Source organism: Saimiri boliviensis, chromosome 18, assembly GCF_048565385.1.
Source record: "Saimiri boliviensis isolate mSaiBol1 chromosome 18, mSaiBol1.pri, whole genome shotgun sequence".
Lineage (NCBI taxonomy): Eukaryota > Metazoa > Chordata > Mammalia > Primates > Cebidae > Saimiri > Saimiri boliviensis.
Genome location: NC_133466.1, coordinates 27,012,340 through 27,024,565, shown reverse-complemented (window position 1 = coordinate 27,024,565; position 12,226 = coordinate 27,012,340). Strand labels below are relative to the sequence as shown.

The 12,226-nt window shown below is 39.3% G+C and overlaps 1 protein-coding gene across 1 annotated transcript in view; it reads right to left on the bottom strand.

Annotated features, from left to right (window-relative positions):
* Positions 1 to 12,226, bottom strand: part of SAMSN1 (SAM domain, SH3 domain and nuclear localization signals 1) — a 330,513-nt gene that overhangs the window by 253,503 nt on the left and 64,784 nt on the right. The window lies entirely within an intron of this gene.

Below are 12,226 nucleotides of genomic sequence, written 5' to 3'. Positions count from 1 at the left end.
TTTTCAAGCACTCAAAAGGCATTCTCATGTAAATAGCCATATCATGTGCTAAAGATATGGTACGTATTGCCACAGAGAAACTTCGAGAAAATATCACTAGCTGTGGTTATGGGAAAGCTCTGAAATCTCAGTGGCTTAATAAAATAAGAGTGGTTGGTTGGTGGTGGTGGTGTTGGTTTGGTTTGGTTTTTTGCTCATGTAAGGTCCATTTGGAGGTGGTGGTGGTGGTGGTGGCAGTGTGGTGTGGAGGGGAAAGGTGCTTCTGGGACCCAAGTTCATGAAGATTCTATTATGGGGCTTGCCAGGCCATTCAAGAAAGTTTTATCCAGCCAGTGGATGGGAAAGAGTTTGGAAGGGGTGGAAGATTATATGGGACAGTTTTGGAATTGATATATTTTCACCCACATTCCATTGAACAGAATTCACTGCCATGGTCCCACCTAGCTGCAAAGGGGTTAGAAATGATAGTCCATGTCTGGGCAACCATTTCACAGCAGCCTCTATATTACACAAGAGGAACACATCTTTAGTAGTTAACAGTCTTTGCCACAGAAATCCATGGGTGACCTTTCTCAACAGAATTTTGTTTCTGATCAGTTGAATAAGTATCGCAAAGAGCGAAAGTGGAAATGAACAGGGTGATTATTCTCTGGAAGCACAATGCTAGTGTGTAGGTGCTCATTTAATGTTTTTAGAACCAAAACTTCGCTGTTAAGGAAAAGACAAAGCTTAGGAAGGAACTAACTTCTCTACCTTCTATTTTTATTTCCTTCCATCCAAACTTCATATAATTTGAGTGTCAGAGTGTCATATGTTTCTTGATATAGTTTGCATGTTTGTCCCCTCCAAATCTCAGGTTAAAACGTAATCCCCAATACTGGAGGTGGGGCCTCATAGGAGGTGTTTGGGTCATGGGAGCAGGTGCCTCATGAATGGCTTCGTGCCATCTCCTTGGTAATGAGTGAGTTCTCACTCTTGTAGTTCATGCAAGAGCTGGTTGTTTAAAAGTGTGTGGCACCTCCCTCCTTTCACACCATGTGATAAGCCTGCTCCCTCTCTGCCTTCCACCATGATTGTAAATACCCTGAATCCCTCAGCAGAAGCAAATACTGGCACCATTCTTCTTGTATAGCCTACAGAAACATGAGCCAATTAAACTTCTATTCTTATAAATTACCCAGTCTCTGGTATCTTTATTGCAACACAGAAACAACACTAACACACTGCTCTCCATCATTTCTTGTTTTTTTTCCTCTTTATAGTTATTTTTCTAATACTGAAAGTGTAGATTAATCTTTCTAAAATTCACTTAATAATTTCATTCCCTGAGTTAAGACATTCAATAATATTTCCAGTGATTCCAAAATGATATGCAAACACATATGATGTCATGAAAGCCAGTACAATGGGACTCCAGACAACCTTGCCTGTCTTTCACTGAGCTTTATTGTCTGCTCTTATTTCTGTACCACTTTAACCCCCATAAGATCTATTTTCCACCACCAGGAAGGGGATGGCAACAAAGAAAATTCTGGGAGTACTCTTCCCCGTGTGGTTTTTGTTTAGAGTCACCATTGAGAAGCATCACACAAGACTTGGAAAGCAAATGCTTCTAAATCCAAATTCCAAAGATTGGGAGAGCCTTATTCCCCAGATATTGTGAGCAGACACATGGGTGGTCACATGATTTGAAGCACATTCTAAATGAACACTTAAGGATCACCTCATAACCGTTCTGCACTGAGATAGTCTATCTTCCCAAAAGGCTTCCAATGAGAATAAACTTCTAATTCCCTGCATTAAACATTTCAAACTTGCAATACATAGAGAAGCTGAAATTTACTTGAATAAACCTTGATAAACCTATGTCTCTCACTATGTCATAATGCTCTCAAGTGGATACACACACACACACACATATACACAAAAACCAAAATTCTTATCATTACCAAAATCCAATTCATAGTTTTGATACATGCTATTCTGTATGGCATGTCCTTTTTCTGACAGTTCTGTCTGAAAAAGTCCTGTTCATCTTTCAAATTCAAATATCACCATCTAACTGAGACCTTCCCTAATACCCCCAATTATAGACACATACTCCCTGGGGTGCCCATGACATCTTGTTCATACCACTTACATGGTATTTATAACATCATTTATATGCCCTCACCTTGTAGAGGGAAATTATGTTTCATTACACTTTGTGGCCTTAGTTCTTAGTGCAAAGACTGTCACATAATAAGCATTCAATAATGTGTTGGATAAACGGTCTATTTTTAAACAAAATATCATTAATGTAAGTGAACGTTTCCTTCACAGCATACTCTGAAAATTAGAAGGGTAAACCTACATGCTGGGAGTATATTTAAGGCTCACTGAAGCATTACAGGAACCACTTCCTCTCTCCGGTAGGACACAATCACGAAGGGACAGATAAATGAGCAGTGGGAAGACACACAATCTCCCACCTATCCCTCACCTTTCTCCTCTCAATCTCTTACCACTTACAAATTTACTTACTTTATTATTGGCCTTCTGGGAGTAGGTTTTATACCAATCCCTGACTCCAGTATCCGCCCTTACACGCTTTTTCCTCCTGAAGGCCTACTGTGGAGAAAAGGGCTCCTCCACGGTGTCACATGAACAGTTCTAGGTGTCTGACTTTTCTGTAGGAGATTCCCCAGTTGTGCAGACAAGTGGTGCCACCTGCCTGGGCACAGGGGAACATGCTCCTGCTGCCTTGCAAAGCCGGAGCAGCACCGCCAGGAGCTGAGCCCCAACTGTGACATCAGTTTTCCTTCTTTAACATGTGGTCAAAATGGCTCCACTACTTAAAATGACTCCTATCTAATTAAACTGATGCCAGCTTGTATGTCTCACCCTATCCCAGGAATCTTCAGTCTGTTACTTAAGGCAAGGACAGAGAAAACATAATAACAATTTGATTAGCGCTTTTTCTTGAATTTTAATTTCCAGAAGCTTTGTTCAGGTCAAATACCAATCAACAAAATCACATGCACACATTCCACTGATTCACACTGCAAATATGGCACTGACTGGGCAGTGAAATTACTAGAGTTTTTCTTGGGGCGAGAGTAGACTGATAAAATAAGCATGCTCCTTTCCCTCTTGGGGCTTACAGTCTTGGGAGGAAGTAAAAGGAGAAAATAAATAAAAAGAAGTCTTCAGTAGAGTATAAGGTAAGAGGTAAGTTCTGTAAGGCAAAATAGAGCAAAGCAACAGAATAGAGAGGGTGGGAGGGGGCAGATGGAGCACACTATTTTAGACGGTGTGGGCAAACGTCTCCGATATAATGAGGAGTCTTCTGTGCTAGATCTGAGTAAAGGAAATAAGCCATGGAAATGGAAAGATCCATGGAAAGAGCATTCCAAACAAAAAAGAATAGAAAGATCCAGAGGCCTAGAGTACCTAAAGAAGAGCAAAAAGGTCTGATGTGGCTTCATCTGAGTAGGGGGAGACAAGCTGGAAAGGCCGGCAGGGGCCAGTTCTGCGAGAGCCTTGTAACAGGAGTTGGAACTTCCACATAGGTCTAAATTACTGCGACAGCTGTGACAAGACTTTAATTAGGGCCATGTTCAATGTTCCTTATTCCTCTTGAGGAGTGAAAATAAATTAGGCAATCTAGAATAAGTAAAACCAAGAAAGTTATTTCTGGTGCCAATTGTCCTGTTATTTGTCATGCTACCTATTTTCTAAAAGAAATTACCTTATTAAAGCGTCTCATTTATTTACACCCAAAGGGCTTTGCATACACTGAAATTAAATCGGTGTGAGGGCTTTTACAAAGTTGGGGGAAATAACTTCTCAGGCTGAAAGTAGTAAGGGAGATTTTGCCAATGCCCTTATGAAATCTTTTTAACTTCCTAGGAATGCAGTCATGTTTCCAGATCTTTCTGAATAAACCTCAGAGATGATCTATCATTTTACTTATAAGAACACTGTTATTTCTGCAAAAATCATCCAGGTCATTAGTGGCTGATTCATTCACATTTCTGCAGCAGTTCAGTATGTAGAGTGAGCATTCGACCAGATACCCCCAGACTTACAATCAATTCTCAATCTACCACTCTGAACCTCAGTTTTACAAATTAATTGATAACATAATCAAATGTAGATATGTGGCCTAGTGCCTGGTACGTTACATAAACTCTAAGTTAGTGTTTCCGTGTCCTTAGACAGTTGTATTTCACAAAGCTGGTGGACAAAAATATTGCTGTACTTACTTCCCTGCAAAATATTCTCCAATGCCATCCCATACTTAGTCCCCTCTGTTCACTTTTGCCTTTCACTTACCATATTTGTTAGAGGCTAAGTCAGTTTGAGAGCCCTCCTTTCTCCCCACTATAACAGCCTTCAAACTGGAATGGGCCTCTGAGGTGACTGGGAACTGTGTCACATCATATATACAACAAACAGATGACAAACCTATTTGTCAGGACGATCTTATCTCACAGACCCACATTTTTATTTGGAAGACATTTCTATATGTGTAAATTCACTCCCATTGATGAGTCAGACACTTAACCTCAGAATATGGTGTATGAATGAGGCTGTCTGGTTCCAGGGTCTATAGCAGAAATTTGTTACTTGAAGAAAGAAAATATATAGTAGAACCTAGCACGTACTTGTTTCTGGCTTCTCTCTTAATGGAGTTTTCAACTTCTAAGCTCCTGACGAAGCATTCTTGACAAAATACATACACATGTTTAAACACACAAGCACATGCATGCCGTCACACACACACACACCCTCCCTCTCTCACACATGCTGTGTGTAATAAGGAAGCATTTTAGTGATTGTTATTCTAGAATTCACAAATCATTAGGTACAGAGGCAAACTCAGAGTTTACTGATTAGCGGTTTTGTTCACTTGCTTCCAATGCATTGTCACCTCTATATAAAAATGATCTATCTCGCCAGGCACGATGGCTCACATCTGTAATCTAATTTGGGAGGCTGAGGCAGTGGATCACCTGAGGTCAGGAGTTCAAGACCATCCTGACCAACATGGTAAAACCCTGTCTTTACTAAAAATACAAAAAATGAGCTGGGTGTGGTGATGGATGCTTGTAATTCCAGCTACTCAGGAGGCTGAGGAAGGAGAATTGCTTGAACCTGGGAGGCAGAGGTTGCAGTGAGCCAAAACCGTGCCATTGCACTCCAGCCTGGGTGACAAAGTGAGACTTCATATCAAAAAAAAAAAAAAAAAAAAAAAAAAAGTATCCTTCACAGGATATGGACCTATCCGACTATTCTGTAATGAACTGTTCTGGACAACGAAGCCTGAGACAAGCACATAGCTGAGTTTTATATTAACATATGGCATCACTCCTTAGTCTATTCTTGCCACAAATGGGTTATATATCATTGTCAGTTTATTAAAACTCAACTTAAAAGACACGTATAAAAATTAAGTAGTAAAATTGTACATAGATACTAGAAATTCCTTAACCATCTCAAGGTGTGAAAGACATTTGCCTTCACCCACTGGGGTGAACTCATCTGAGAGTCAGATTTCCTGAACCTTAAAGGACACTGAAGAATCTTGGACATGTGGAGATGTATATTTTTCTACTTTTCCGACTGGTTTCTGAGAAGCTAGCAGCTGGGTTGGTGCCATGTAGGGGAAAATAGACCAGAGAAGAGAATTGGAAAGTCACTGTAACATTGGGAAGAGGCAAAGTAACGTTTTTCAATGTTATCACATTTTCCTTTGTCTTTGATCAGAGTTCTTTCCTTTGGCCCCGAGTTTTTCATTTGGTTTCTATGCCCCCATTCTCCGAAACCCACACCTAGCGCATCTTATGTACAGTTTCGCCACATTGTTTGTCTTTTTGACTTCAACAAATTGGACACAGAATAGTTTTTAAATGTTTCCATTTACAGATTCTAGTTTTCACCTTTACTATTTTGAAATATGGTAAGCACTTCATCAGTGTTGTCTTCATTAGAATTAGTAATCATTACCATTAATAAGAATATTGTAATATGAAACAAATGAATGTCATCTGCAAGAAATAACGTCCTAATTTGCTCAAAATTCCCCACCTTCACTGTGAAGTATCTTTTGATAAATCCTCCTGCATGAGAAGGAAATAACCAACATTTTAGAATGGAACAAACTCTAGCCAGTGTGGACAATTGTATCACTGGCAAAAGTACTTTACTAATACTCTGAAGGAAAGTTTTAGCAAAAATTTTTTTAGAATATCTTGTTTACTATATGAAGAAAGAGATGTATTAGGTTGATGCAAAAGTAATTTCAGTTTTTGTCATTGAGAGGAATGGCAAAAACCGCAATTAATTTTGCACCAATCTAATAACTCAGATTCAAAAAACTTTCCTGGAAATGTTATTCCTAGTGAAAACATTTGACTGTTAACAATTTGCTTTCTTCTTTGGATCTCTCTTCTTACCCTTCCTTATATTGTCTCATGCTTAATTTTCATAGATCGTAATTTAGAAAAAGGAAAAAAATAAGGGATTAAAAGCAAACTCATCTTTGCCTGGTACCTATAAGGAAATGCCCTAAATATCATTAATAATAAGTTCCCTTCTTTCCGTGTCACATTTTTTCCCTCAGGTTTCTTCTGTTGTGTGAACATTATTTGATGGGTTAAGTGCAAAATAATTACAGCAACACATATATTGCTGGTATGCCCCAAAATATGAAACAGCAAATTTGTACTTTTTCATAAGTAGAGAAATAGAAATAAAACAACCTCAAATAGCAGTTTCTAAAATGGGAGCCTTAGATCAGTAGTAACACCACCACTAGGAATTTGTTAATAGTGCAAACTATTAAGGATCTAGCTCATAGATACTGAATCAGAAATTCAGAAGTGCAGCCCAGCAGTCTGAAGTTTAAACAAGCTCTCCGGGTGATCTTCGTCTACCCTAAAGTTTGAGGATCACTGGCATAAAGGGGGATTTTCTAATTAGAATAAATGAATTGTCTCTATCTGTGTTCATGCCTAAAGATCTTTAAGGAGCCCCCGACTTCATGACCAACAACAAAGTAACAGACTTGTTACACAAGCAGCCCAGAGTTAACTGTGAAAGTTGCCTATTAGCATTGACAAGATTGAAATGGGACTGGGTATGTAGCTTACAGGGGAAAAATGAAGATTTCATCATAAAAAATAAAAATGCAAAGACTGGTGCATCTATACATGTTGAAATGTAACTATTTTAATGCTGCTATATGTTCATAACTATTAGAAATGAAACAAAATTTCATTTAAGTAAACTAAAAGGATGTCACCTAAGGATGTGTGACAGGCAGAATTTTGGTCGCTGTAATCTTTGTCCTCAGATCCTCCCAGGAATATATTAAATTGTATGGCCAAGGGGACTTTGAAGATATAATTAAAGTAACTCATCAGCTGACTTTAAAATAAGAAAGATTATCCAGGTGGATCTAATCTAACTACATGAGCACTTAAAATCAGAGACTTTTCTCTGGCTGGTAGCAGAAGAGTCAAAGCAAAACAAGGATTTGACCTCCTATTTTGGGCTTAAAAATTAAGGTGGCCATGTGTGAAGGAAATAGAAACTCTAACATAAAATTGGATTCTGAAAACTATCAGTGAGTTTGGAAGCAGATTCTTCGACCCAGACCCTCTAGATAAGAAGCACCCAGCCTCACTTACACCTTGATTTCAGCCTTTATAAAATGCTGATCTGAAAGGACCTAGCTGAGCCATGCTGTGCTTGGATTCTGATTCATGAACTGTAAGATAATGAATGGGTATTGTTTTAAGCTGCCAATTTTGCAGTAATTTGTTACAGCAGCAACAGCAAACAAATACTGGGTGTTAATTTAAAATGCTGTTACAGTCATCCCACTTTGAAACGAGCCTGCTGCCTTTGTCAGCAAAAGAACCAGTTGGCAATTTAACATTCAGAACACAAGGTCCTCACCAGCTTTTGTAGCATTCAGAATATCTGGATGATCCTTTTGGCTTCTAAAAGCAAGCACTCCTTCAGTACATTTGTCTTGAGGGCACACTTTTTTTCTTGTAGGCTAGACAGCAACATCTAATATTCACATAACCTCTGGAAATCAGAAAGAAGTACCTCTTTCCTTTGTTCTCCTGCTTCAGAAGGATGTTTCTACGTAAAGGAAACTTAGCTTACATGGTGCAGAGAAAAACCACAAGATAGGTCCACTGCCACGGCTTGGCAGACTTTAATACGTGGCATATTGTCAGACCTCAGCACTTACAGGAAAATGGAGTCTTTCAAATATGAGTTCAGTTCAGCAATTTTTCATTTTGCAGACAAAGACTACACATTTAATTCTTTTTACGTAAGGAAAGTAGGAGGGGACTCATAAGTTGATGGACACTATCCACATAGTACTATGTCCCCAGTTTCTTAGAGAAGTCATACTGAGAAAGAGACCTGGAGCAAAGGGGACAGGTGGTACACTAGTGTCTTAGCACTGCTATAATGAAGTACCATAGACTGGATGGCTTCAACAACAGAAATTTCTTTCTCACAATTCTAGAGCCTAGAAGTCTATAGGGTTGGCTTCTTCTGAAGACCCCTCTCCTTGGCTTGTAGATGGCAGTCTTCTTCTGGTATCTTCACCTGGTCTTCTGGGTATCTGTGTCCTAATCTCCTCTTATTAGGATACCCGTCATATTGGATTAGGATCCACCTCCAATGACTGCATTTTATATTAATTATCTCTTTTAAGATTGCTATCTCCACATACAGTCACAAAAGACTTCAACATATCAATTTTGGAGGAACATGATTCAGTCCATAACAGGCAAAGTCCAGTTGCTTCAGGAGTATAGCCTGACTGCCAGTGACCGTCCCAGACAATGCATCAGAAAGTTTCCCACTGCTGTCAAGGAACCCTAGAAGAGTTTTATCTTCCACATATGGCTGAAGAGGATAACAGGTATATTTGCAGAAATTAGGTGGTGGAAAGTAATACAGCCAAGATAAAGCAAAGTCTCCTGATACAAAACCCGGTGATTTTTCTATTGCATTATACCATTAGTCCAGATTTACAACATAAAACTACTCAAGAAATCATATGCACTGTGCCTTTATCAGAGTTAGGCTATTCCATTTAATAAGAAAATCATTAACATTCATCCATTTAACTGTTTATCTCTTTTGCATTGTCACCACGCTTCCTGAAGTATCCACAGAATAGAGGTGGTAATTGTGGCTTAATTCCATGTATTTCTTCACAGAACATAAAAGTTAATTAAAATAAACATCAACATTTATTGAGTCAAAATGTTATAGAAGCTGTGTGGAGTGGTTTGCACACATTATCTCAAGAAACTCACAATAACTCTATGAGCTAAATACTGTGGTTATTCTAATGTTACAGAAAAGAGAGCTGATGTTTAAAGAGATTCAATACCTTGCAAATGCCTAAGAACCAGTATGTAGTGGAGCCAGGTCTACCAAGGACTATCCCAACTGCCTGTCTGATACTGACTGTCTTCCGAACGTAATAGGCAAAACTTCTGTCATACAATGAAGAAAAGTGACATCATGATTCATGAATTTCCATATACAATGAACAAATTTACTAGCAAATTATAATTCACTACAGTTGTTGTATTACTATATAAAGTGAACTCAGGTAATTAACTTACCATTACAAAGTTAAGTGTTTCTGTATGTTAAACATTTCATGGGCTTCTAAAGGTGTGAATGTGGGCAACCACCCCACCAAGGAATGAAAGCTAAGCAGAACCCTGGCACAGTTAGGGCTTGAGGAATATCTCACTTTATAGTGTTACTACTCAGTTATTTCCTTTTATATAATTCTTTACATAATCATATATTAGTTTATAGAATTAGGGCTTGAAGAGTCCCTTTATATAATCCTCTCTATATAATTATATAATAGTTGATAGTATGAGTGCCTAAAGAATATTTCCCTACCTATATACCTATAATTATATCTTAGTTCATAATCGGAGGAATGCCTAGAGTGGACACAGTACAGAGCATGAATTAAGGAATAAGCAGCTTATAATCGGAGGAATGCCTAGAGCAGACACAGTGCAGAGCATGATTTAAGGGAAAAACAGTTATACCAGGACAAGAATCCATGGCCCAGGCAGAAGCATTCAGTATCATAAAGATACCCACTGTATGGCAGGTTTGGGGCAAGAGCCACTCCTCCTGATAAAGGAGTTGTAGGACCTTGTTCCAGTTCTCGTGGAAGGCTGCCCTCTGAACGGCAATCCACCTTGGTGACTGTGAACTTCATCAGCTCTTGCTACTGTGCTGCTCAAAAAGCATCTTCCCATAGTACCCATTGGAAGCTGCCAGAAGGTGGCGGTAACCTTGACAGCTCTTTCACTGCTATGTGACTTAAAGCACCCTCCTATAAATCTTCTTAGAAGTAGTTTGCCCATAGATAGAAGTATTGCACACTGCACCCTCTTCACTTCACAGGACCCACCTTCAAGCCTCAGTGACCTAATGGGGGTGGACCCCTTACTGCACATGGCCCTTGCCTTCATGGGAATGGACCCCTTGCTGCACACTGTCCACCTCCTGGCCTAGGTGACCTAATGGGGGTGGACCCCGTATTTTATTGTTGAAGACCCTATCACTATCCTTAAAGATGATTTCACTCACTGCCCTGCCCCCTAACCTATACACAATAAATACTCATGCTTCTGGACATTCGGGGCCTTGCCTGACTCTGCTTACAGGTGGCGTGGCCCCCTGAGCCCAGCTGCATTGTTCTTGTACTTCTGTGTTCTGTCTCTTTATTTCTCGGATCCTGCACCTCAGCGCAGCATAAGGCACACCCCATGACCCTGTGGGGTCCTCAGCCTTACAGTGAAGCCTCTTTCTATAACATACCAGAGTATAATATTCTCTGTTTTTGAGGCCTCAGAAATAACTCCACACACCTACAACCATCTGTTCTTTGACAAACCTGAGAAAAACAAGCAATGAGGAAAGGATTCCCAATTTAATAAATGGTGTTGGGAAGAGTGGCTAGCCATATGCAGAAAGCTGAAACTCGATCCCTTCTTTACACCTTCTACAAAAATAAGCTTAAGATGGATTAAAGATCTAAACTTAATACCTAAACCCATAAAAACCCTAGAAGAAAACCTAGGCAATACCATTCAGGACACAGGCATGAGCAAAAACTTCATGACTAAAACACCAAAAGCAATGGCAACAAAAGCCAAAATAGACAAATGGGATCTAATTAAACTAAAGAGCTTCTGCACAGCAAAAGAAACTATTATCAGAGTGAACAGGTAACCTACAGAATGGGAGAAAATTTTTGCAGTCTACCCATCTGACAAAGGGCTAATAGCCAGAATCCACAAAGGACTTAAACAAATTTACAAGAAAAAAAAATGAACAATCCCATCAAAAAGTTGGTGAAGGATATTAACAGACACTTCTCAAAAGAAGACATTTATGCAGCCAACAAACATATGAAAAAAAGCTCATCATCACTGGTCATTAGAGAAATGCAAATCAAAACTACATTGAGATATCATCTCACATCAGTTAGAATTGTGATCGTTAAAAAGTCAGGAGACAACTGATGCTGGAGAGGATATGAAGAAACAGGAATACTTTTATACTGTTGGTGGGAGTGTAAATTAGTTCAACCACTGTGGAAGACAGTGTGGCAATTCCTCAAGGATCTAGAATTAGAAATACCATTTGATCCAGCAATCCCATTATTGGGTATATATCCAAAGAATTATAAATCATTCTATTATAAAGAGACATGCACATGTATGTTTATTGCAACACTGTTCACAATAGCAAAGAATTGGAACACACTCGCATCCCCATCAATGACAGACTGGATAAAGAAAATGTGGCACATATACCCATGGAATATTATGCAGCCATAAAAAAGGATGCATTCACGACCTTTGCAGGGACATGGATGAAGCTGGAAACCACCATTCTCAGCAAGCTAACACACAAGAACAGGAAACGAAACATCACATGTTCCCACTCAGAAATGTGAGTTGAACAATGAGAACTCATGGACAAAGGGAGGGGAACATCACACACTGCGGCCTGTTGGAGGATGGGGGGCTAGGGGAGGGATAGCATTAGGAGAAATACCTAATGTAGATGACTGGGTGATGGATGCAGCAAACCACCATGGCATGTGTATACCTATGTAACAAATCTGCATGTTCTATACCTGTATCTCAGAACTTAA